Source organism: Anas acuta, chromosome 1, assembly GCF_963932015.1.
Source record: "Anas acuta chromosome 1, bAnaAcu1.1, whole genome shotgun sequence".
NCBI classification, from domain to species: domain Eukaryota; kingdom Metazoa; phylum Chordata; class Aves; order Anseriformes; family Anatidae; genus Anas; species Anas acuta.
In genome coordinates this window covers 145,520,004-145,543,844 of record NC_088979.1, presented here as the reverse complement: position 1 = coordinate 145,543,844, position 23,841 = coordinate 145,520,004, and the positions used below count along the sequence as shown (strand labels likewise).

Sequence of the window (23,841 nt, the reverse complement as noted above, 5' to 3'; positions counted from 1 at the left end):
ACTATCTCACTCATATGCCCTTGCCTTCACTCTTTGTAGGATTTCCTTTTTGATATTCAGGTCACTGGAGAATTCTCGATGCAGCCATACTGGTCTATTTCTGCTTATCTTCCTTCTACATCAGGATGGTTTGCTGGTGTGCCTTCAGCACCATTTCATTTGCTAACAACAGTTCTCCTAATCAAATTTATTTTTCTAATATCATCTTCACATGGGACAATTCATAACACCCTCAGCTGCTCTGATAAGTCATAGCCACTAGTTTTTAAATGTCTTAAACTATTTAAAAACAAAACAAAACTGGTACTGGTACATCTACACTTTTAACTTGAAAATAAGAACTGTTTTAAGATGGATTATATGTGCTCTAAGCAACTTAATTATAACTCATTTTAAAGAGCTACTTTGCCAGTGAAAAAGGGCTTGTCAGGATTTCAGCATGATGATTTATGATTCTGTCATAGTGACAGATGTTCTTCATGTATCTCTGACATCGTGATCTGGAATCACTGTGCTTTTTTTCCATGTTTGCTGCTAAAAAGAAATGCACTATATAAATAATTTTATTTGTCTTCAAGGCCTTGCTCTACGTTAGCTTGGAAAACTGATATTTTTCAGAGGTGAGTTCTATGTTAACAATCACATTACTGGTGATACTATACCATGACAGCAGCACTGCACACCCAGTTGGGCCCCCTTCCTGGATGCTTACCAGGCTGATATGCTCAAATCCAGCAAGGATCTGGCACGCTGCTGCACTCCTCTGAATCTTGGCAGACTTCAGCCACCATCTCTGTCTTCCACTTCTCAGTTCATCCTGTGGGCTGAGATTCCTGATCTTAAGCACTCTTTGTCTGCAATCAGGATTTATTAGCCATACATCTTGGTTGCTGAGATGCAAAATTTGAGCCTAGAGGGACAGAAAATAATTAAAGCATGAATACAGAAAAGCGTTCCTAATGGAGAAAGAGAGATGGAGAGCTGTAAGGAACTTCTTTCTGCAAGTCACCACCTTAGTCCCCGTACTGCATTTCACTGAGTACAGGATACTGTGTTCCCTGTTCTTCTTTCTTTTTTTCTCCTGGCCACTAGGGGAGACACGGTCAGAGCAGACTTTGTCTTTTGCTAACTTACAGCTTGCACATAGAGGGAGGCTGTAGTCAGCCTACCAAGGCATCAGCAGTTTGCATGGTTCAACGTGGTTTACTTGGGGATATTTATTTCCTGCAGAATGGGAGATCACAGCAATTCAATAGCCCTCCTGCTCTAGCCTTTTCTTAGGTACAAGAATTGTTCTCAGCTCCCATGTTTCTGCCTAAAGGACTGCTGAGAGAAGCTGAAGGACTGAGACATTTATACAATAAAATGGTGGAGAAACACGAATAAATGAATATTTATATGCATTCTTCATGAAGTTTCACAGGTGCAATTGGGATGCAAAATTACACTAGGAGTTTCTACCAGCATAGCTGTATCAACTAGGCTTTGCATTTCTTCAAAGCTTCAGCACAACCACTTTGGTAACATCTTATGGGATACACATAGCTGAGGTTCAAAGGTCCCCAAAATACATCTTATCTCGGTGTACCAGGGAGCTTCCTAACAAAACTTCTGCTCCTATTAATATTTTATTATGATCTGCAGTCCAGATCTCTGTGACAGTTACGTTTACTGCTTAGTCTTGTTCATCTTTTGAGTTCTCAGAAAAAAAGATGTATAAAACGTCACACCACAAAAGGAAAAAGGTAGAGGAGAAGCAGTTTTGGCAGATAGGTTATAAAGCTATATCCTCACCAAGGGGAGAAAAAAAATAAGTGACCAGATACTAGTTCACATTAAATGCTTTGAGAAGACATAGCAGACTGTAGATCTTACCCATTAAATTATCCCACCCAAAAGCATGTTGCATTGGTATAATTTCCTTCCCAAACTGATTATCTAAATAGTTTTTATTCAGCGTTGCTCTGGACTTTAGAGACTATGCCTTGAATATTTTATAAATGTCACTGTTTTCTGTCACTCTACTCTTTGTTTCATACATTCAGATCTAAGCCCTCGGTCTTCAACATAGTCTTGTGCCTTTTTTTTCTTTTTCTTTTTTAATCTAGCTTACAATCGTTTTTCCAGGGCACAGTTCTCTCCTTTTCCAGCTGTCACAGCCAGCAGAGGAATGGACTTCTGGGATCCTGTCTAGCTTTAGAGATCTATGTTCATGTACTCTATTGACCCATTGTAAAGTAATAAGTGAAATAAATGTGGTGGTTTTATCTCTTTCCCTGCTGGATGAGACTCCACATCACAAACACTACACTATAATTGAGGAGCCTCAGAAGCCTTTCAAAAGGGTTCAGCTGTGGAACAATACAGGGTAAGAGATTTTAAAACTGAAGTGTAAAGTTTTGCATGTTCATTTCTTCCTTGTGCTCAGACTTAGTCAGCCCTGGTATTAGCTAAATGATTTTATGAGCTATAGATTCATCCATAAAATTGCAGTGAAATATTGCAATAATATTTATTTACATGAACTCTTCAGACTGGAGTTATTTTATAATGAACATTTTGAAAGGAACTGAAAACTAAGCTATGCTAAGATTCAAATAGAGAGAACAGTTCTGCACTTAGGGAACAAAAATATCAATGCATCTCTCTCAACTCTATTTTTTAAGACTGAGCTGTCAAATAGGTGCAATTAATAGGCAATCCAAATTCTGAATTTCAATACTAACTTCCTGATTATTATCAAAAGAGGATGATGTTGCTGCATTCTGGGTTTTCCTGAATACTGCATCACCAATTGAACTAAACCAAGCCTGCCATGTTTTTTTTTTTTTTTTTATTATATGACTAGCAGTTAAGATGCCTGATAAGTAGAAGGACATATTGTACTGCAGACAACATCAGAAGCCTTCACAAAGATGGAGTTTCATTAACAAAAAGTGCGCCTACAAGGACAGGGGCCTACAGAACCAGTGTGCCTTCAGGGGGCTGGGATTTAGGCAAGCTTGGGAGTTAGAGAAGCACAAGAATGGCTCTCCATCACTGCTGATACCCCCTAGTCCTGGCCTAAAGCAGTCGCACAGCTTCCAGACCATGGCTGGTGTACCGAGCGAGGTGTAGAGCAAGGGCAGAGAAGTTTGCTAGTACTCATAGCTACCCACAGGGCTGTGGTTGGAGTTATTCAACCATTAACTAAATTTTGCAAGATTTTGCAGAACTGGAGCATGAAAGAAAATTACTTCTACAAAAGCGTCTGATTGCAAAATGGCGAAGCTCATGACTACCAGTTCTGCAGAGCTTCAGACATCTGTAAAGTTGAAGGCTTAGATTCTATTCTTTAGGGTTTAGGAAATCAACAGAAGTTAACCTTCAGGCAAAAGACATCCAAATAATTCACTACCATGGTACAACTACAGAAATCAAGTTTCATAGACAGTTACCATTTCCTCCCTTCTTCAGGGCTGTAGATCTTTGAAATTATTCGGTCTCTTAAAAAAAAAAAAATGCAAGTGGCATTGTTCTAAGATTTATGCTTGTAAAATCGATATATCTGTCAGCTACTACATAAACTTATTTGGCTTTGAAATATTTATAACATGGCAGACAAACTAAGTACAAGTGGAGTTTGTTGTGTTATCACAAGACTGTCCTCTTCAGAAAATGTTCTTTTTAGTTTTATCCATTTTTCAGAAAGTCACAAAAGGAATTACTAGAAGCAGTATCATATTTTTTCTTTTTAAAATATACCTCTAATTAGAACCCTTAGGGGAAAAAAATATCATCCGACTGAAGTTCTTGATCATGGTCATGAGCATACATTCACATACTTGTAAGTTACAACCGTTCTTTCTACCTTAGTAATTTGGTTCACAGCATTAGGGCAGCTTTGAAGCAATTCCCCAGACTGTCTGCACTTGTCACATATTAGTTGTTTTCTCATAGTGGTGCTGGTGTGCACAACATAGATTCCCATTGGATAAAAACCAGCTAGGAGCTTTTCTCCCAGGCATTCCACCCTCAATGGAGCAGTGTGTCTTTCTGCTACAAGGACCTCCAGCATGTAGCTGAACATGCCTACCCAGAAGGCTCTCAAACCCTGTGGTGTGGCTCAAAGCCTGAAGGAGGTTGCAGGGCCAAGACCTGCATTTATCTTCCTATTTGCTGTCAACTGTTTCAGCTCTCAACTGTTTCAGCAGTGTCTGCCTGTCTGCTGCTCTATCTTCATCCACCCAGACTTCAGATCTGAAACCCTTTCTCTTATTTCTCCTGCCTCTCTTGTTGAACCCCCTTCCTGAACCCTTCTTTCACTATCCTCCTTTTGTAATATCGCTTCTCCACATTTCTACATTCCTCCAATACATTGGCACATCCCTCTTCCACGCACCAAAGAATTCAGATAAATGCAGCCTGCAGCCCTAAAGATATGAAGTTTCCCATGAATCCACGTTATGGGAGGGAGAAGAGTTTCTCAAGGGGCAAGATAACCCAGTGCCAAGCTCAGAAATTTGAGAAATTCAGCAAATTTGAGAAACCAGCTGCCAACTGCGAGCGGTGAGCAAGGCTGCCTTCAAAAGCCAGAAATCAAGATTGTCTTCTCGAAGACCAGCGACTATTGTCACCAGGCCTGGGAGCTGTGCCCAGTACAGGGAGCTTAAGAAGGTCCTTGGGAGGGAGCGAGCATTTCATTGGGATTTCCACACCAGGAATCCTAGGGTCTCCATGCAGGAGAGTGTTTCTGCTAGCTGTACCTCTGCTCCTCATACCTGTCCTGGGCCTTTCCTTCAAGCTGTGACTTTGAACAAGTCCCCATTGGGTGGGGGCATGGCAGGGGTAGGGTCCATGGATGCCAATGGCCCATTGCAAGGTGGAACAGGAGTGCAGGAGATAAACTCTTGACCCACTGAAGGAAACAGGGAGAGGGAAGGTGAATATCCAGAAGGACTCCTTTCTACTGCTCCAGGGTCTAAGCAACTCAGGCCCTTGCTTCCTTATCAAGTGTAGCTGCTGCTTTCACAGCCCTTATCAACCTTTTCTCCCTAATGCTTGTTGCAGAGCCAGTAGCAAGCAAGCCCTCCTCTTCCTTCCTGCTGCTGCCTGGTTCTCCCCGGTGCAGAATGCCAGCCCAGGACTGCAAGGAGGGTGGCAGCGATGGCACAGGAGGCAGCACAGTCACTTCCTGAGAGCTGCAAAGGTCCATGCCACCAGCTGACAGAGAGGCAAAAAGGTATAGGAAGCCAGGGACAACACAGCAAGGATGAACTAAAGAGCTGGTGGATTATACATGTATGACCCTGAGGAGTCAATAAATGAAGCAGACTGGCCATACTGGATGCCTAACGGTGTGAAGAACCTCTCCATCCCTCTTTCCAGAAGAGGGGAAGATGGCACGTCAACATCTTTCCAATTCTCTGCCCAGAGAAGCTGTGGATTCCCCATCCCTGGAGGTGTTCAAAGCCAGGTTGGATGAGGACCTGGACAAAGTGATCTAGTGGGTGGCATCCCTGCCCATGGCAAGGGTTTAGAATGAGATGATCTTTAAAGGTCCCTTCCAACCCAAACCTTTATTTGAATCTATGATCTTGGGACGCTTTTCCTTTGCAGGCTTCTCATCACAGGCACTGCAAGAACACTTTGCTGTTTGATCACCCCACTCTGTTACACTCTGTGTCCCCATGCATGGTGCAGACAGTGTCCAGGATACCTCTGCTTTCCTGGTGCCTCAGTAACCAGAGTGAGCAGGGGTAGAGGACCTGCATGCAGCCACCACACAAACTGGTCCCTACTAGTCAACCCAGATGGAAAGGCTCACCTCCATCCTGCTGGAATTCACACAGGGCTCAGAAAGCACTCATAACTGGAAGCTGTAGGAGTGATGGCACCAAGTCTGTCTGGTGTGCAAAGCTGATCACCTGGTAGCAAGATGAACAAAAGCTCATCCTACTTCCCGCCTACATGCAGAAAAGGCACAGTTAAACTTTGCAGGTGCACTCTTGCTGTCACAGTACAGACTAATGATCAAAAAACACGGCATATATTTTTTCCCACAGGATCCAAACACCATGAACTTTCCTTTCTTGGGGACGAGGTAATCATATCTCCACTGAGCCTGAAGTTGTGGAATATCTGAGGGTGGAGTTGTGGAATATGCCACAGCCTAAGCGCCTTTGCTGAAATCTGCTGAGGAATTCATAAATCTCATATAGAGGTTGACATAAGCCTTACAATACCTATAGCTGTAGGTGCAACAGGTTGGGAACAGAAGAATATGAATCTTGCCAAAGTCACCCCTTGATTTATGAATCAAGGAAACCAAAGGCTAGGAGAGTTTCACAGGTGTCAGCCAGAGCACTATTGGAATAAAAAAGGTTTGGAGGATGGAATCTCTTTCATCTATTTGTCCATGGAAGACCTGTCCTCCACAAATAGGTCAGTGACCAAGGACTAAGGATTTGAGGCTGCAGACTGTAAAGCATGGCAGCTGCTCACTTGAGTATGGCTATGGGCTCCCAAATTGCATGTGAGGATTGTGCTAGTATGGCACCAACTCACAGAAGAGGACCTTGCCCTTCAGCATCCCAAAGTCTTGCATCTGCCATTGGTTATCCTATACCTGCCATAGTCAACATAGCCTTACATACTAAATTTAGTTGAAGACCTTATATTTAGAAAATGCTGCAATTTTTAGACCTCAAAAATGCATTATTGAAGGACAAAGATATTTTGCATTCTTCCAGACCAAGGGTATCCAAGTGCTCAGACAAGATCTCAGTGCATTGCAAGCTCTCCTAGAAGAAAAAAAAAAAAAAAAAAAAAAAGAGAGAGAGACCTTAAAATATTACTATTACAATACTGGATCAGACCTTTGACCAATATATCCCAGTATGACTGGGAGTCCAGATATCCATGAGCAAGCCTTGTGACTCAGCTGGTGCTTGGACAACTGGAGGTGGGTGAATATACGTTGGAAATTTGTCAGGCAGTGATGATCTTTTAGCACAACATCTAACAAAGTTGTTAGCTCTGACATAATTAAAAATATGATCAATGTTATGTCAAATCATTCTTTAAGTTATAACAGCTCAAGACTGTTTTTCACTGAATCCCTGCTGTTTTCATTTTTAAGTACACGTTTAACTATCAACAGCTTACTGGTAGCAAAATCTGATAAAATGGCTAAAAATAAAGCTTTTTATTATTTATTTATTTATTATCTTTTGAACAAAGATGATGCTAACTTAAGGAGATGGCACCTAGCAACTTACCTACCATTCTCTTTGACTAGTTCCGTATTTGTTCATTGTTCATTTGTGTCATTTTAAGAATATTAATATGGTCCTCATCTCTTTTTTTTTTTTTTTTTTTTTTCTCATCCGTATTATTGCTTTGTGATTGTGAGTGAGTGGAAATAAACACTTCATTCTGAGATAATTGGTGCCATTTCCCAGCCTGGTTTCCTTTTCAGGTCCCTTCATTTCCCTGTTAGCCAGGGCCAGCCTCTGCACATCTTGTGCCCCTCATCAAAATGCAATTTTTTCCTGCCCACCACCCTGCACCTAGGGCAGCATATTCACCCTTCGATCGGGTTATTATGCATTGCCTCAGCAACCTCTTCTGTATGCACTACCCATATCTACACAAAGTCCGCCACACTCTCTGTACCCTTTTCTTTCTCATCTTTTGTTGAAGCCTGCATTTATTTTCAAAGACTTCTCTACTCAGCCTTTTATGTGCTGTGCTTTAAACCCTTTTATTCCCCTGAGCATTCCCAGCTATCCATTCTTTCCCTAAGAGGGAGGTGGATCTTCCTTGAAGTTATTATTCAGGGAAAGGAGATGAGGCCCCATTATTTGAGAGGCTCTGTTTGATTTCACAAGTCATTTAAATGAATGGTGCATATGTGCAACTAGCCAGTGCTTGTTAAAATGGTTAACCTGATCATTTCATTTCAGCGATAGTGGGAGAACCTAAAATCACAACATGAGTAACTAAGTAAAATGTCAAGAATTATGTTTTGTCCTGCTTTCTTTGAAATAATATTCAATAACAACATAAATCTTATAGAAATACTGATGGGGTATTACTATATCTACCAAGAGTTCATTATGCCTTACTTTATCAGAATGAAAGGCAGAGAAATGAGTGATTAGATTACGATGTCAAAACTGCGCCATTTTTATTTAAGCAATTGCATTACTCGCAGAGCAGCCTGCCAGAAAACTGACTGGTTCAGTGACAGATCTCTTTTTCTATCACAAAGCCCCTTTTAAAATAATTAGCAACAGGACAGAGAGTAAAATACAAAATATAGGGAAAAAGTAGATTTTTTTCAGATTATTTAAATTGACTTTTCTACAGCTTAGATCAAAAAATCACCGCAATAGTTCACCTAACTTTGTGGCTCCCAGGCAGAGGAGAAGGAACATTTAGATCGGATAGCAGTTAGGACAAGAAGGACAGTGACAAAGCTCTTCATATAAAATCTCCCCACGATCTGCCTCACCTCTGGTATTGACTGAAGCAAAGCATAAGTTTTGCTTTGATCCTTTACTAAGGGTTTGTGTGTGGTGTTTTTTTGTTTTTTTCTTAAACATACAACCATTTACAATCAACTTATTAAAAACAGCAACTTCCTGATTATAGTTCAATTAAAAGACATTGGAAAAAGCGCTACGTTGGTTTCAAGTTCCCAAACATTTGGGTATGATTTCTGGTGGTTTTATTGGGTATTACACCTGTAACCATTTAATGCAGAGAAAAATATGGCCATGAAAATAAAGATTCCAAAGTGATGTCTGACAGCATCTTCAACCAAGCCTGTGACAACTGCTGGAAGTATGTGGAAAACCACACCACTAAATTTTGCCAGGCTAGTGTACTGATGACAGATATCCTATGTTTGGAGACCTCTTTTAAGCATAAACATATTGATTGATAGCAGAGCTTTAGTCTTAATGCTTCAATTTCCTATGGGTTTGGCATCTGTTGTGCTCCAACCCTTTTGCCAAGCTTGCCTCCCTTCACTCAAAATAGAGGAAATAGGTTGCAGTAACTTACCACTTCTCCGTAGCCAAGGATTTCTCTCCAACATCTGCAGAAGCAGCATAGCCAGCACAGCACTAAACTGTTTAGTCACCTTTTGCAGTCCTGTCCAAGGGATGCTTCAAGGACCGCTTCTGTGCAGAAATCCCCAGCTACCAAAAGCCTAATAGAAACCACAGGCAGGAGGAAAAATGTTAGTTAAGGACAAAATAAATAAAAAAAGAAAATCCATGGTCATATTGTAGATTGCCAGAGACCTAAGGTGTCATAATGCTCCCCTTTACTAGCATAAGCTTGATTCCCACGAGGGACTGTTCCTCCTTAGTGGTTAATCCTTTGATGGTATACTTTATGTCTATAACATATATAGGTAACTCTTAATAAGAACAGAATCATATTTCATGCACTTCTTTCTAGCAGTAATTGGGAAGCACCTTCACCTGCCAACACTTACGTGCCATATTGTGTTTGCCAACACTCTCCATACCAGACCTTTTTATTTCATGCTAAGACTAGAGCTTGTCACGGCTGTGGCAATGGGCCCATCTTCATCGCATATGTGCTCGTTTCATGGTTGAAATTCCTTAGCTTTTTCTGAAGATGGATGGAAACAGTGTCTGACGTGAAAGCTCAGTCTTATTGAAGTCTGCAGGAAACAGCAATCACAGCAAAGCAAGTATCCTGCACATTGTGAGCACCTTCCGTGCACCAAGCAACATCAGAGTATCTTATATGCATGCAGAGATACACTTCCGTAGCTTGTATATTTATGCTCTAAACTTCATCAGTTTCCCATATTAAAACATGATGATTTCATATTCACTCTGTGGCAGCATATGCTGATCATCCCGGAAAATATTAATCATTTTTCTGCAGTTTCAATTCTGAAGTGTCATTATTCTGCCATTTCTAACTTCACACTGGATGAAGGCTTACCCACTGGTGTCATTGTAACATGACAGACTATTACCAAGTCCTTACTAGGGGCATAAAGCATGTGTTTAAGGAATTACGTTAATAAAGAAATAGGAACTCGGTGGCAGAAAATAGCATTATAGACTTTAGAACACCAGGAGCATAATTAGTACTGTGGCATAATGATGAAAGAAAGCAATAAAATAATTTTACTTCATTCTGTATTTCTTGGAGCAATGCAAATTACTTTGTCAGCAGGGAAGGATTGGTTTCTTTTCTTAAATTTCATCTGTATGCTGTCTTAATGTTGTTTTACAAAAAGATTTTGCAGAACACAGTGAGTATCGTACAACCGAATTTTGAATTCACGTGGTACATGAGAGATTGTCCTTTTTTTGGGTTGGGAATCTCATCTGCAACACAATTAAGAAAGTTCACAGAGGCCAGAGAACTGATAGTTCCCTGGTCCCAGGAAAAACAGCAGGATGTGAGCATTTGATCTGTGATCTATGCAAAGCTGTGGAGGCTCAGGAGGATGGAAATATTTGCATCCCTACACCACTCTTATTCAAAGCAAAGAGATATCGTGTTGGTGGCAACTTGGAAAATTTAGAGTGATAAGAACTACTGACATGCTTGATTATTTAAGTATTGCAGTTGTATCATGAGATAATGGTGGAAAAGAGTAGGAGAATTATAAGCCACTAGAGTAATTAGAATAAAAGCCTATTAGAAGCAGAAGCACAAGGCAAATTACATCAAATGCTTTCTCCACTTCCTACTGATGCCCGTGTCAAACTTCTCCTGCACTACTCATTTCTCCCACATATTAAGAAGTTATTATTTAACGTACTGACCAGAAAGATCATTGTGCCACTGTTTTTGTTGTTGTTTTTGTTTTTTCCCCCAAAATCCTTACTTTTTTTTTGGTCTCAGACAACATATTGGGCCAAACTCAGCTGCTGTGTGTTAAACTGTGAAGCCTCTGAACCCCATTCCCTTCCAGCTGCTGTATCTACCTGCGTTCACTCTATAACCATCTTACTGTTAGACCCTTATTTCCTGTTGACTGTGTACATTTACAACACATAACTGAAACATGTTTATTTGCTTTACAATCCTAGACAATAATTGAATTCCATCTTGATTCTCTGCTTTTTATTTACCTTTACTAACTTCAGCAGAGTACTGCCTTCAGATTTTTGTAGCAAGAGAACAGTCAGTCTGAGCTATAGTAAGTCAGTTTGCTGCTATTTCATTAAAACCTAATTTAGACTGAACTAAACACTTCTCTGAACTAATTAGTCTGACATGGAAAACTGCAGAATACTAAATCACTAATGGTCCCATTTTATATTAATAAATGGAAGCAGATGTATTGACATCTTACAGATTCATCTTTAATATGTGAAAACAGAGGAAAAAAAGAGAAGGAAAGGCAAGACCTGACAGGAACATAAGATTGTCGAGAAAAGGGACAAGGTTCTTTTATTAGAAAGGTGGACAGGAATTATAGGTCCCAGAGACAGGATTTGGTTATGAAATTTAAGGCAACTCAAAACACTCTTTAGTCTGTTCCAGATGGGGAAAGCAGCATGGGAGAAGGAGCTCACTGCCAGCTGTGGCGAGACAAGCAGGGAAAATAGAATATTTAAATGATTTCTATTGAATTACATGAAAAGCCTACATTAAAAGAGAGTTAGGGTTGCAAAGTCAAGCACTCAGGAGATGGGAAATGCCTGATTTAAAGTTTCCCAGACAACTAAAACTTGTAACTCTTGTAGGCACCATACAATTTTTAATTACAGGATCACATACACCTTTTTACACAAGACCTTTGGCCTTTCTCTGCACATGGAGGGCATAGATTTAATGAGCAACGATTCATTGCTTTGTTTTATCCTCATTGTTAGGTGTATGGTCTCATGCCTTATTTACTATATGCTACTCAAACTCTGCCCTGAATACACAATTAATAATATCCTCACAGGAGCTCCCATGAAATTTATAGCTATAGTACTTAGTGCTTCACAAATATTAATTAATGTCTCCAACCTCCTTGCATGGACAGGTCATTTTTCTTATTTTTATGGTTAGGAACAAAGCCTTGAGCTTTTTGTTTTTCATGAAACTTGCATCCCTATGTCCCTGCTTGAAGAAAAGACCAATCGCCATTTCCCCTTTCTGTCCTGGCACGAGGCTGGTGCCCCCTCCCTATCTCCTGCAGGAATACCATGTCAGGGAATCTCCACTCTTGATTGTTTCAGGACAAATCTATCGTGCTGGGCTGTCTGCAGCATGACCTCTGGTATTTTCCTGGGCAGCAGGGGAAGAAAATGAACAACCTCCTATCCAAATCTACCACATGAAGGAGAAAAGACCACTGTGTGAAGTTCATTGTTGGAATGTGTCCTTCAAAATGAAGCAGCAGCACTATAGGAGGTGCTGTGCCCGCAGCTCCTCATGTATTTGCACTGAGAGTGTTACAACAACGGTTTGAGTAGCTGCTCTCCTTGGCTGCCACACTTAAAAGGAGAGCAACACCAGCAGCCAGAGCCAGCTGCTGCCTCTAGATGATGTCCAGCTTCTCACCTTCCCTGACACAATGACAGCAAGTCATACAGCAGAAGTCCAGCTCTTCCAGCCTGAATTCCTTGGCTTTGCCTCTGTGGAGCACATGACCATCACATGCAGCCAACCTCATATTCCTTCTCTTTGAGTCAAATAAGCCCCTCAGGCTTATTTTATCCATGCCTACAGCCATGGCTTCACACCCTTGCTGCTAAGAAGGGACTCTGCTCTGTGACAAGCAAAATGTGTCCCTTTGATACCAGCATGTCGTTAAACTGCTTTGTGTGGAAGAGATAAAATATATACTTTGAGAAAAGGGCAAGATGTCCCAGGGCTTAGGGATGGCTAAAGGATAAGGAACTGAGGAACTGCTAATCAGGAAGACCATTTTGTTGGCATTCCTAAAGGAAACATCCTGACATAAGCTCTTGAATACATCACCAATCAACATAACATAAATATTTGGCTGAAAAACAAAGATTACGGGTATCGTAATGTGAACATTATATATCCATGAACATTATAACGTGAACTATCCATCATAACAGTGAAAGTCATGTCCCTAGGCTGGAAGACCTGGACCAAAAGGGGACCCTTCCCCTCTGAGGATGCTCAGAATGGTTCTGTCATGTCAGCAGTATGCTGATTATGTAAGCAATTGGAAGCTAGGGGATTGTGCCAACATATATACGTATTGATAAGGGATTGTATAAAGACTGGCATTAGAAGTCCTAATGGGTGCCAGCTTTGTGGGAAAACACCTGGTACCCAGACTTGCACAGATCTGAAATAAACAATATCTTGACCTAGTGCATGGATTGGCTTTTGCACACCAGGTAATGAACCCAAACTCTTTTTTTTTTTTTTTTTTTTTAATCAGACAAATCAGACAACACCTTTAGCAGAGCTTATTTACCATGGCTTGCTCAGTTCACATCCCATCACCAACCTGGCAAAGTGAGTACCCACACTGATGCACTCATTGGGATATTGTTCCTTGCCTGGGGGATATGCAGGTGATCAGATTCCCCCATGCTTCTAGTTGCTTCTAGTTGCTTCTAGAAAGATGGGCAGCAGTAAAGAGAATGAAGTTCGAACACTCCCATGGCTCCCTTCAACATCCATGGCCACCCCAGTGCCTGTAGACATTAGGTCATGGGAATTAAAAAACTGCCTTGGATATTACAGAAGCATGAACTTCTGAAGCTGCTCTGTTGGACTCCTCTCTACAAATCCCAGGAATAGCTCCCCTAAAAGAGACAGGTGCACTGAGATTTTCATGGTCCTGTGCATTCATGTGAGCTACCTTTAATTTTTATAAGTTTATGTTGGCATTGTTTCCTGTAAAGAAGTTACAAACTAAAGTTACTACCATAGCCAGCAGAAATTTTTTTCCAGTAGGAAATGACATCAACCAAATTCCTAAGCCCCCCATCTTAGCTCCTTTAGAGCTCAGAGTATGACGATCATAGAATATCATGGGTTGGAAGGGGCCCACAAGGATCGAGTCCAACTGGCTCCAAACATAAAAATTAAACCATATGTCTAAGAGTACTGTCTGAACACTTGAAATCAATTGGTCTTGGTGCTACAATTGCTTCCGTGGGGAGCCTGTTCCAGTGCCCAATCACCCTCATGGTGAAGAGCCTTTTATTAACATCCAGTCTAAACCTCCCTTGTCACAGCTTCATGCCATTTTCTTGGGTCCTAGATGAACAGAAGCAGAATCACTGCTCATATTTCCTCCTCTTTTGTGAAGAGCTGTGCTAGAAGGTATGGCTGAAGCAGAGTGGGAATATCAGGGTGTGAAAGAACAGGAAGAAATGGGAGAAGAGATAAACAGAATAACATGTTAACAGCACCTAAGTTAGTAGGTCACCAAGTTCCCAGCTCAACTACCTAGAGTTTCACCCAGATTGACAAAACAAAGGGCAACCTAAATAAGACAGCCTACACCCAGAAAGAGAGACAAAAGAACAGTGACCTAATCGCTGTTTTTTGCCTAGTGACTCACAGAGGTGGGACAGCTGGAGACAGGAACGATTCAGTCACTGTCAACACTTAAAAGGTACAAAAAAACACATTTAAAAAACAGCCACACGGTTGCCAATAATAAGGACAAACCAGAAGACACTATGAGAACTAAATAACTAGCCTCCATCATCCTCTGTGTCATCATAAATAATCCTGGACCAACCATGTTCTGACGCATCTTCAAGCTTCTGAGTATGAAAGAACAAATGACCAAAACCTATTAGAGAGTGACCACGCAGGAGTGAAGCCTCACTTGTACAAAATAAAATCACCTTTCCCTCCTACGCTGTCTCTTGTTGAGGTTTGCTCCATTAGCTGGGCTTTGCAGAACAATTCTGGATGTTGGACATAGCTCTCACCAGGTGGGTGAAGCCTGGTCCTGGTGGAAATCATGTTTGAGCCCCAGATCAAGTGATGATGGAAAAACAGCACGCGGCAGAGGGCTTCGAGTGGGCACAAGGCTCTGGCTCTCCTGTGGGAACAGAGTGGTCTCTGCTTCCCACAAGCCAACATCCGAGCATCGCACTGAGGATGCTATGCAGGTTGCTGAAAAGAATTTCACTCATCTACCATCCCATCAGCCCCTCGTTCAGCCCCCTCTAACCACAAAAAAAGCAGTGTCAGTCACCTCTATGGTCTACAAAAAGGTGCTACCCAACTCCGCTGCCACACCCATTTGTTGCAACAGTTTTAGGTGACCAGCCACTACTACCCCACTCAGCATCGCAGGTCAGGGACAGCATCTTAAATACCACAGCCAACACCACCTTTACAAGCAAGTCACTCATCCCTTGCCTGTTAATGGCTTTGCACACTCCCACAGCACGTAGCTAGAGTACACATCTTTAAATGTTTTACAAGCTTGTGATAGTCACCAATTTATCATTTATGGGAGGGCACTAAAATAGTCTGCAGGCAATTGCCTGCAAATTGTATCTAATACTAGAAACTGTTAGTAAATATCAATTATGTGGTGAGTATGTAAGTTGTAATTCTTGTGACATCAGCACAACTAGCATTTCAATTTTCCAAACATTTTAAACAAGCATGAATCTGCAAAGGATTCTCTTCACAGAGGAAGCTGCTAAGAGAAATTCAATCTATTTAGTTTCTACGCAACACTGAGAACATAAGGTTGGGTTACAGCCTTATGCCACCACAGCAGGAAGCTCAACTTACGCGTAAATAAGTAGCACATACTGTGGTTGTATTTTCTTGAATACAGTACTCTGCTTTCCTTACAGGTGAGCTTTTGATTTGGACTAGGGTTATACAGAGTCACAGAACACTTTGGGTTGGAAGGGACCTTAAAGACTATCAAGTTTCAACCCCCCTGACATAGGAAGGGACACCTCCCACTAGACTGATACCGAGGCAGAAGGACATATGGTTCTCTCCCTAATAGAATAATACAACCAAATGTTTTTTGAACAGACAGGCCAAACCTTTAGTATGTTCAGCTAGATAGAAGGAAGTCTAGAAAATTTGTATCCCTGGTGCTACCTTACTCACTAATTAGTCAGCCTTATCTATAAGAACATACAGAATTTTATCCCAGGACAGGGGCAGGAGGCAAGATAACCCAGACCTTGAGGATGTGTCTGAAAAGAATAGGTGGGAGTTCACGGTACACGTCCTTGGATGTGTAACCGACTAAGCTCAGTATGCATTCCTAAGTTGAAACAATAAGATAAAAAAGAACAAGATGGCCTCAGCACGCGCAAGAACTGGGTTCAACCAGCAAACATAGTGAGGAAGATTATCAATGACCACCAGAAGACCCCAAAAGACCACCCCACCAGTAGAAACAACAGCACATGTGCCAGGGATATTTACATATTTTTAATGAGTTACAGGAAATAGAATAAACATGTTAATTATTTCTTGGAAATCTAATGAATATGCATATTTTGATTGCATATAACCCCTGTAGTTTGAGCAATTCAGCACGCACGCTAAGTGGAGTGATCCCCCATGCATCCGGTGCTACAATAAAAGAATGTTTGCTTTTTAAAACTCCAGACTGAGTCTCAGAGGGTTTCTTTGACTGACTTTTACAGTTTCAAGGCCATGTTGCTCAAAAACATCTTCCAACCTGGCCTTGAACACTTCAAGGAATGGGACACCCAGAGATTCTCTGAGCAACCTGTTCCAGTGCCTCACCACCTTCATACTAAAGAATTTCTTCCTAATGTTTAAATCTAAATCTTCCCTCTTTTTTAAGCCATTACCCCTTGCACTATCACTACACTTCCTGGCATAGTCACTCTCCAGCTTTCTGGCATACCCCTTCTATGTACTGGAAGGCTGCTTTAAGGTCTTCCCAAAGCCTTCTCCAGGCTGAGCAACCCTAGCTCTCTCAGCCTGTCTTGATAGGAGAGGTGCTCCAGCCCTTTCATTATCTTTGTGGCCCCACTCCGGACTCACTCTAAGAGCTCCATGCCTTTCTTCTGCTGGAGGCCCCAGAGCTGAAGTCAGTGCTCCAAGTGGGGTCTCACAAAAGCAGAGCAGAGCAGCAGAATCACCTCCCTCGACCTGCTTGCCACACTTCTTTTGATGTAGCCTGGGATATATAATTGGCTTTCTGGGCTGCATTATCAGCTCATGTTGAGTTTTTCATCCATCAGTACCCTCAAGTCCTTCTTCTCAGGGCTGCTCTCAATCCATTCTCCCAAGCACAAATACAGGCTGGGTAGATTGCCCTGACCCAGATGCAGGACCTTGCACTCAGCCTTGTTGAAACTCGTGAGGTTCATGCAGGCCCACCTCTCAGGCCTGCACAGGTCCATCTGGATGGCATTCCTTCCATCCAGCACATTAACCAAACCACACAGCTTGGTGTTCTCTGCAAATGAAGTTACTACTTTCAGTCACAGAAACATTTTGCTTATCAGCAGGCAAAACACATTGCTTCTGTATGTGACTATCTGCAAACAACATGCATGGTTATGGTCAACATTCACATAGAATTAAGTTGCTTTCTATATCTAAAAATGAATCTTTTATTGTAAAACAGTTCCTTGCTGTTATTCCAAGCAAAAGGAGAAAGTAACAGTAAAGTAAATAATAAAGGGCTGGCTTGTTTTCTCCGCATCACTTCAGCAGTGCAAAGGGACTCCAATGGGAATGATAATCATGGCCAAAGCCATTACACAGCACAGCTGTAAAATTAGTAGAACAGTCCGAGGCATCAGCTCCACATTCGGACCAGCACTCCTTAAATAGATATTTTTCAGCCCAATCAACTTCCTGATCTGGTTCACTGCACAAACTATTTTGCTGACAGAAAGCAGCAGTGGGAAAGAGGGGTGGGCAAAAAAACTACAGGGTGAAACACTTCTTAAGCCCTCACCACCAGCAGGTGAAGGTGCTTGGAGCCATAGCCTTACACACACATTCCTGTGGAGTTCGTCTTCCAGTAGCATTTTGTGGTGTCCTTATTAGGGGTTGTTAGGACGAAATAGAGTTAGAACTAAGCAGCCTGTGGTAGTACATTCAGGAGAAAGTCCAATCTTATGAAATGGCCGACAAAATATAAACATTAAGTGAGAGCTGATCAATCTGTCTACACAAATCTAGCAACAATATAAGTACCTGTGACACGATAAAATAATACGAAAACAGCCTTATAGCACTGTAGAGCCACAACCATCAACTGATTTCTGCACACATATAATAAACGCATACAAAACTCAAAAACTGTGTGTGTTACTCAAACCTGAAGCGAACACTTGAAGTTAGTTTTCCCAACCCTGAATATAACTGTAGCAACAATGTCTTCAAAAGGGACTTTGGTCTAATTAAGGTATTGCAAGGTATATGGTGGCTATCATTTTCCCAGGCTGAATTTTGGCCTGGCTGCTAGACAGGGAATTGTCCTCTTTGCTTCCAAAGCCAGCTGAAATGCAGTTGATTATTTTCTCAGAGTTTAGCATTCACCAACCTGAGGATTCCAGGCAAAGTTTAATATCAGTTGTCTTCTAAAGTTCAGATTATTTCAACACGGCTTGGTCTTTTTCAGCCCATAAGACTGGATGAGAAGTTGAATTCATCTACTTCAATTTATTTTGCAAAACTAAATAACTAGAAAATTTGCACTCCAAAGACCTGACACATAGAAAAGTTTGCCCACAGCAAGCCAGACTGGTGAGCCTAGAAAGCCGTGTTCACTGTTGTTGTTTTTTTTGTCTGTGAGGTCACAAAGATACAGATCCCAAATAAACTTGTATAAAAATAGATTGGACTAGCTATTTTGTTTTCACCCAATCTGCTACATTTTGCCTTCAAAGACTGGAATTTTAATCATTTCTGCTCAAGTTTGACTGTAGAGTTTTATATGTGTTATCAAACTGTTCCATTACATATCTCTAGAGATGTCAAAACTTCATAAAACAAAGACACTTTGAATTCAATTAGACCACTTCTCACTCTGTGGTGTTTGACCAGGGTGAAACATCTCAACGAACCTCTTCACCAATTTTTCTAGGCTACTTCATTTGTCTGTCAACAGCTTTCCTTATGATCACAACAATTATAATTACAACACTCTAGGAGAGATTTTTTTTATTTTTATTTTTTGAAGGTACTCATTTCCTCATTTGTGATTTATTTACAAGCATAGTCTCGAGCCAAGAATTTGCACATAACTTTATGGTTTCTCTTTAGGCATACAGTCTGTCAGTATTACTAATTCCCTGTAAAATACTTAAGCAAACAATGTGAGTTTGAACCAGTTCAGTGAATTTACCGGAAAGATAAAGAAGAGAGGAAACAAAACCAGGATCTATTTCACTGACACTCTGTCACTGAGCAAACAGCTTCTACACTAAATGGTCCCTGAGAGCTACCAGAGAGTCAGAGCATGTCACATCACGTGGATACAGAGTTGCCATGCTTTTCTTTTCAATGCTGTATCAATACACATGCTTGTTTATGACATGCCTTGAGACAACTCTCAGCAACAGAAGAAAAAGGTCCTAGACCTCAGAGCTTCTTGTATTCCTATGCAGTGCAGGCCAAAAACACCAGGACCAGCAGCCACAGCCATAAATCTGGGGCTTGAACATTGGCAGTCTGCTGTGCACCATGTTTGTCCTGGTGTGAAACAAGTGTTGTCATGCCTGGTGAAGATAGCCAAGAAACTGGCAGCTAGTGTACTACTGAGTGTCACAGGGCATGGCCTTTCTTCACCAGCCAAGGGACAGAGCTATGGCACTCACACAGAAGATGTAGGGGTGCAACCACACTACAGACGCAATGCCCGCTCACAGACAAATGCAGCTGGAGAAAAGTGGTAAGAGAAAACTAAACAGGTCTGTCACATGACTGGTAATATTAAATATCTTGCTGTATAACCTTGTCTTAGGTCTCCTCAAGTACAAAAAAAGCAAATAGTCACTGGAAGATTAAGGCAGATGTGAACAAACACACCAAAGAGGGAGTAGAAGCAGCTCTACCTATAGCAAATTACCTTTTTCTTGGGTGGACAAGTAAATCTGTGCACATTCAGACAAACACACACACACACATATGTATAAACAGTATGTCCACATTCTTACAATGCTCTGCTTCTTCATTTATTTACAGACTTCTGTTTAGAAAGAGCAGAATGGGTGACTCAAATGCAGCCCACCGATCAAGCAAGCACGCTCACGTTCAGAAAAGAGGTGCTATGCCTCTGGCCCATAGCAGCACTGAGAAATTGGACCCATGAGTTTCCCACCACCGTGGGAAAAGCTAGCCAAATGCTTGTCTTCTCACTCTTATTTAGTTATTTCCTGTTCAGCAGAATGATCTAAAATGTCTCCTAATTTAGCAACATTTTTATAAAGGCCCTGCCACTACATTTCCTGTCAGGGAGGGTATGTCTGTTTTCATATTTCCAAGACAACAACTCAATACAACAGTCAAAGTTGCCTCATCAGACAAAAGCCATTGGCCAGGTATCTCTAGCTCTCCATTGCTCTTTTGTTTTGCTTGGACTGGAGTATCCTCTCCTCTGGTGCATCATTTCCTACTACATTCTCCATTGCAGATATATTATATATATACACCTCTGGCAGCAGAGAATCAAAGGAGGAATTTCCCAAATAGGTGGCAAACCTTGTGCATCTGTTAAGACTGACTCCATTCCTCATCACAGAAAGTCAGTCCCAATTTATGCTCTTTGAGCAGAGTCTCACATCGCTGTAAAATCCCAGAGCAATTTGTCTAACAACTGCCTGTTACATTCAGCTTTTATTACTGGCAGGCTTGCAACCCTCAAAGGAAGAGGTTTCTGAAATGTGCAGTAGAAGAGCTCTTTCCACATCCCGCGGGCAACACAAAACCTCCACCACAGATGTAGCTAGGGCCCCTTTCTTTGCAGTGGGCCTCCGACACCCCAGTGGCCAGATTTTAGTGACCAGTGACAGCTTGTGACATTGTTCCACCTAATTTCAGCTCTAATCTGCATGCATTCCCAGTCAAAATGTCCCAGATTCCAAAATTTCCCACTGCTCAAAGCATTTTCAAATGTCATATAATCCTCAGTAATCCTTGTTAAACCTTGCAGGACATTGCTCTGCTCCCTCTATCCCAAATGCCGCACAACTCCCTCCAACACCCATTCCTGTGGAGGAGCAATGCTACTCTTCCCATGAAAGCTCCCTGCACCCAGCTGACACCTTCCCTGCCTTCTGCACTCTTTTTATTGCCCTCATCCTTCCTTGCACTGCTGCTTCTGAGCTCCCCAGCTCGGGATCTGCCACTTTCTGACTATGGATTTGTGCTGGTTGACGTCAAGTGCAATGCTCCGTGCTGCTGCTGTACAGGCACCCTGCGTAGCCAGGGGCTCAGGCCAGCCTGCTCCATATGGCGGTTCTCATCCCTGAACAGGCTTCTGCTGCTCATCAGGCTCCCACACAGGCTCCAGTGCACCTATTAGGGCTCTTTAATCCATTGGTACCAGACAGACACACACCCAAGTCCAAAATCCTGCCCTTTGAAGGTTAATAGCCCCAAATCTGCCTTCTCTCCTTCAGACCTGACTCCTTGTAGCTTAATAATGGTGCATTACCTAGGAGACATTTTCTCACTCAACCACTAAAAGTATTTAAGGTGTAAAAAGCAAGCAGAGAGCTCTGCAACTTTATTGTCCCTAAACTTTGTAGCTGCACAGCACCGCCTCTGCTGTTCTTTGCCCGCCATTTCCTCCCCTCTCCCTGTGGGATGGCCATCCCACACCATACCTCTGCAGCATATTCAGTGTATGTAGGTCAGTGCACAGAGATGCACACCCACATTCAGCCTGGGATGTGGATGGCACTACTGAAAGTGCAAACAGAGGCAGCCAAAGCAGCTAGGGTTATGTACTCCCGCCAACACCAGCTTTCTACAGGCATGAAGTGTTTTGCTGGGCCTGCACAGAGACCGAGCTGCAATAGCTGGTCCTGAGCTCTTTCTTTGGCTACTCATTTGTCAAGTCTGAGGTCTGCTGAAGCAGCCAAGTAGACATAATCATTTTTAAAAGAAAACAAGAAAGCATGAGGTTTTTGATGACCTAAGATCCCAAGAGACAACTCGTTGACCAGCTCACTCTTTTTCACCCTCTTGCAACATAATCCCAATTGCTTTGAATCAGAAGTTCAAGGATTCTTTGGTAATTTGCATTTTAAATACACTCAAGTAAGCTCCAATAGGTCATTTGGTAAGAGGGTCTGCAAGAGGTGGCACTGCCAGTCCATCTGGGGGGACCAGGGGGACTCTGCAGGAGGCCCGTGGAGGTGCTGAGGGACGCTGATGTGTTTATCCTGGATGTACACACAGGGGGAAAGAAATTGCCTGAAAACAAACCATGAAAAGCTATAAAGGATGTAGCTACACCCAAAAGGCGTCAGAAATAAGGCAACTTTTAGGTTTGTTAAGCTACAGGGTAGGCTTGCAACAGAAAGCCTACAGTACATGGCCAAGTGACCGAACTCAGGGAAGCCCAGCAGGCCAGCCCCAGCCAGGCACGTGGGATGAGCCTTCCTGGACCCCTTCATCTTCTGACAGGACCCCAGTGTGACCAGTACCCCCTGCTCCTGACCCCAGTATGGTTAGCACAGCCAGCAATGAGGCAAATATCCATAATATGTAAATGAGCTGTTAATGTACACCCCATCCTCTTCTCTCTCCCCGTCTCTGGGGTGTAGGGACATCCATAGTCAGGGTGATAAAAGACATAAGTGTTGTCAAGACCCAGGTGCTGAACCACCAAGAGGGCATAGGGAGCACCAACTGACATGGTGCTTGTGCCCATCAGTGTTATCAATACCCAGGTGCTGGGCTGCCAGAAGATGGTGACACCCACCCTGGAGCAGGGAAGCATAACAGCACAAGGGGCACTGTCTGTAAAAATTAGGCAGTAACAAGCCCTAAGTGGGACTTAGGACACAACTGCTGCTGGATAGCAAAACCAGAGATCCCCCGGTGTCCAAGGATGATTCTACCATGGTCATCTTCCTCAGAGGGTTGAGTGACTGACTCGTTCATTTACATAAAGCCTGAATCTAGGTTACGATTGCATTGCCCGTTGGTTGATAAGAATTTGACCTGATCTGCACAAGATCCATCCAGGTGGCTGAAAAGCCTTTCTATTCAAGAATTCTAAAAATTCTGTGCAAATATAAGCTATGCTAAGCGCTAGAAATTGTAAATAAATTATGCTGATTGTTATTAATATTTTTTAATGTAATAATGAACCTCTAACGAGAACTACAGCCTCTGGCAAGTCTTTATTCTGCCAAGGGTCCCTGAAGAACCTGTCTGTCCTCCCTACTGTTGACATTAAGGAAGGAACCCAACTGCCAGGTATATCCAAAATCTTAGCCTCAATGGCCCTTTCACCTCCACTTATCATCAGAGCAGCCACTACACCCCACAGGCTGGAGCAAACCCACCCTTGACTGCCGGCATTGCTGAAGCTGAGGGGTTGCAAATCTAGTATGGGATAATGCAAGTTTGGGGGAGAAGGGGAAGGCATGGGAATTCAGAGCATATGCTGGGAAAATCAGAAACTTGGGTTTCTCTGGGAAACAATGTTCTCAGATGAAACAAATTGCCTTCTGAACATGCTAATGATGGTCCATCTGTTTTCCCTCAGTAAGAAACTGGCCTCAGTTGCAAGCTCCTGGTAAAAATTCCTGGTCCAGGGTGAAATTACACCCCAGCAGCGGTGAGGGTTTGGAGGTGGGCTCTAATCTCAGTGCCTATCAATACTCAGCCTTCAGGATGATGTGCCAGCCATGATTTGTATTCCAGCTG

At 42.3% G+C, this 23,841-nt stretch overlaps 1 long non-coding RNA gene across 6 annotated transcripts in view; it reads right to left on the bottom strand.

The window, feature by feature from the left end:
• The window catches only part of LOC137845950 (uncharacterized), an 82,753-nt gene that overhangs the window by 22,946 nt on the left and 35,966 nt on the right, over positions 1-23,841 (bottom strand). For all 6 annotated transcript variants that reach the window (XR_011090349.1, XR_011090333.1, XR_011090338.1 and 3 more), the window contains exons 2-4: positions 9,052-9,199; positions 5,807-5,945; positions 713-910 (exon numbers count right to left, since the gene is read on the bottom strand). This is a non-coding gene — a long non-coding RNA (uncharacterized lncRNA). The remainder of the gene's footprint in view (positions 1-712; positions 911-5,806; positions 5,946-9,051; positions 9,200-23,841) is intronic.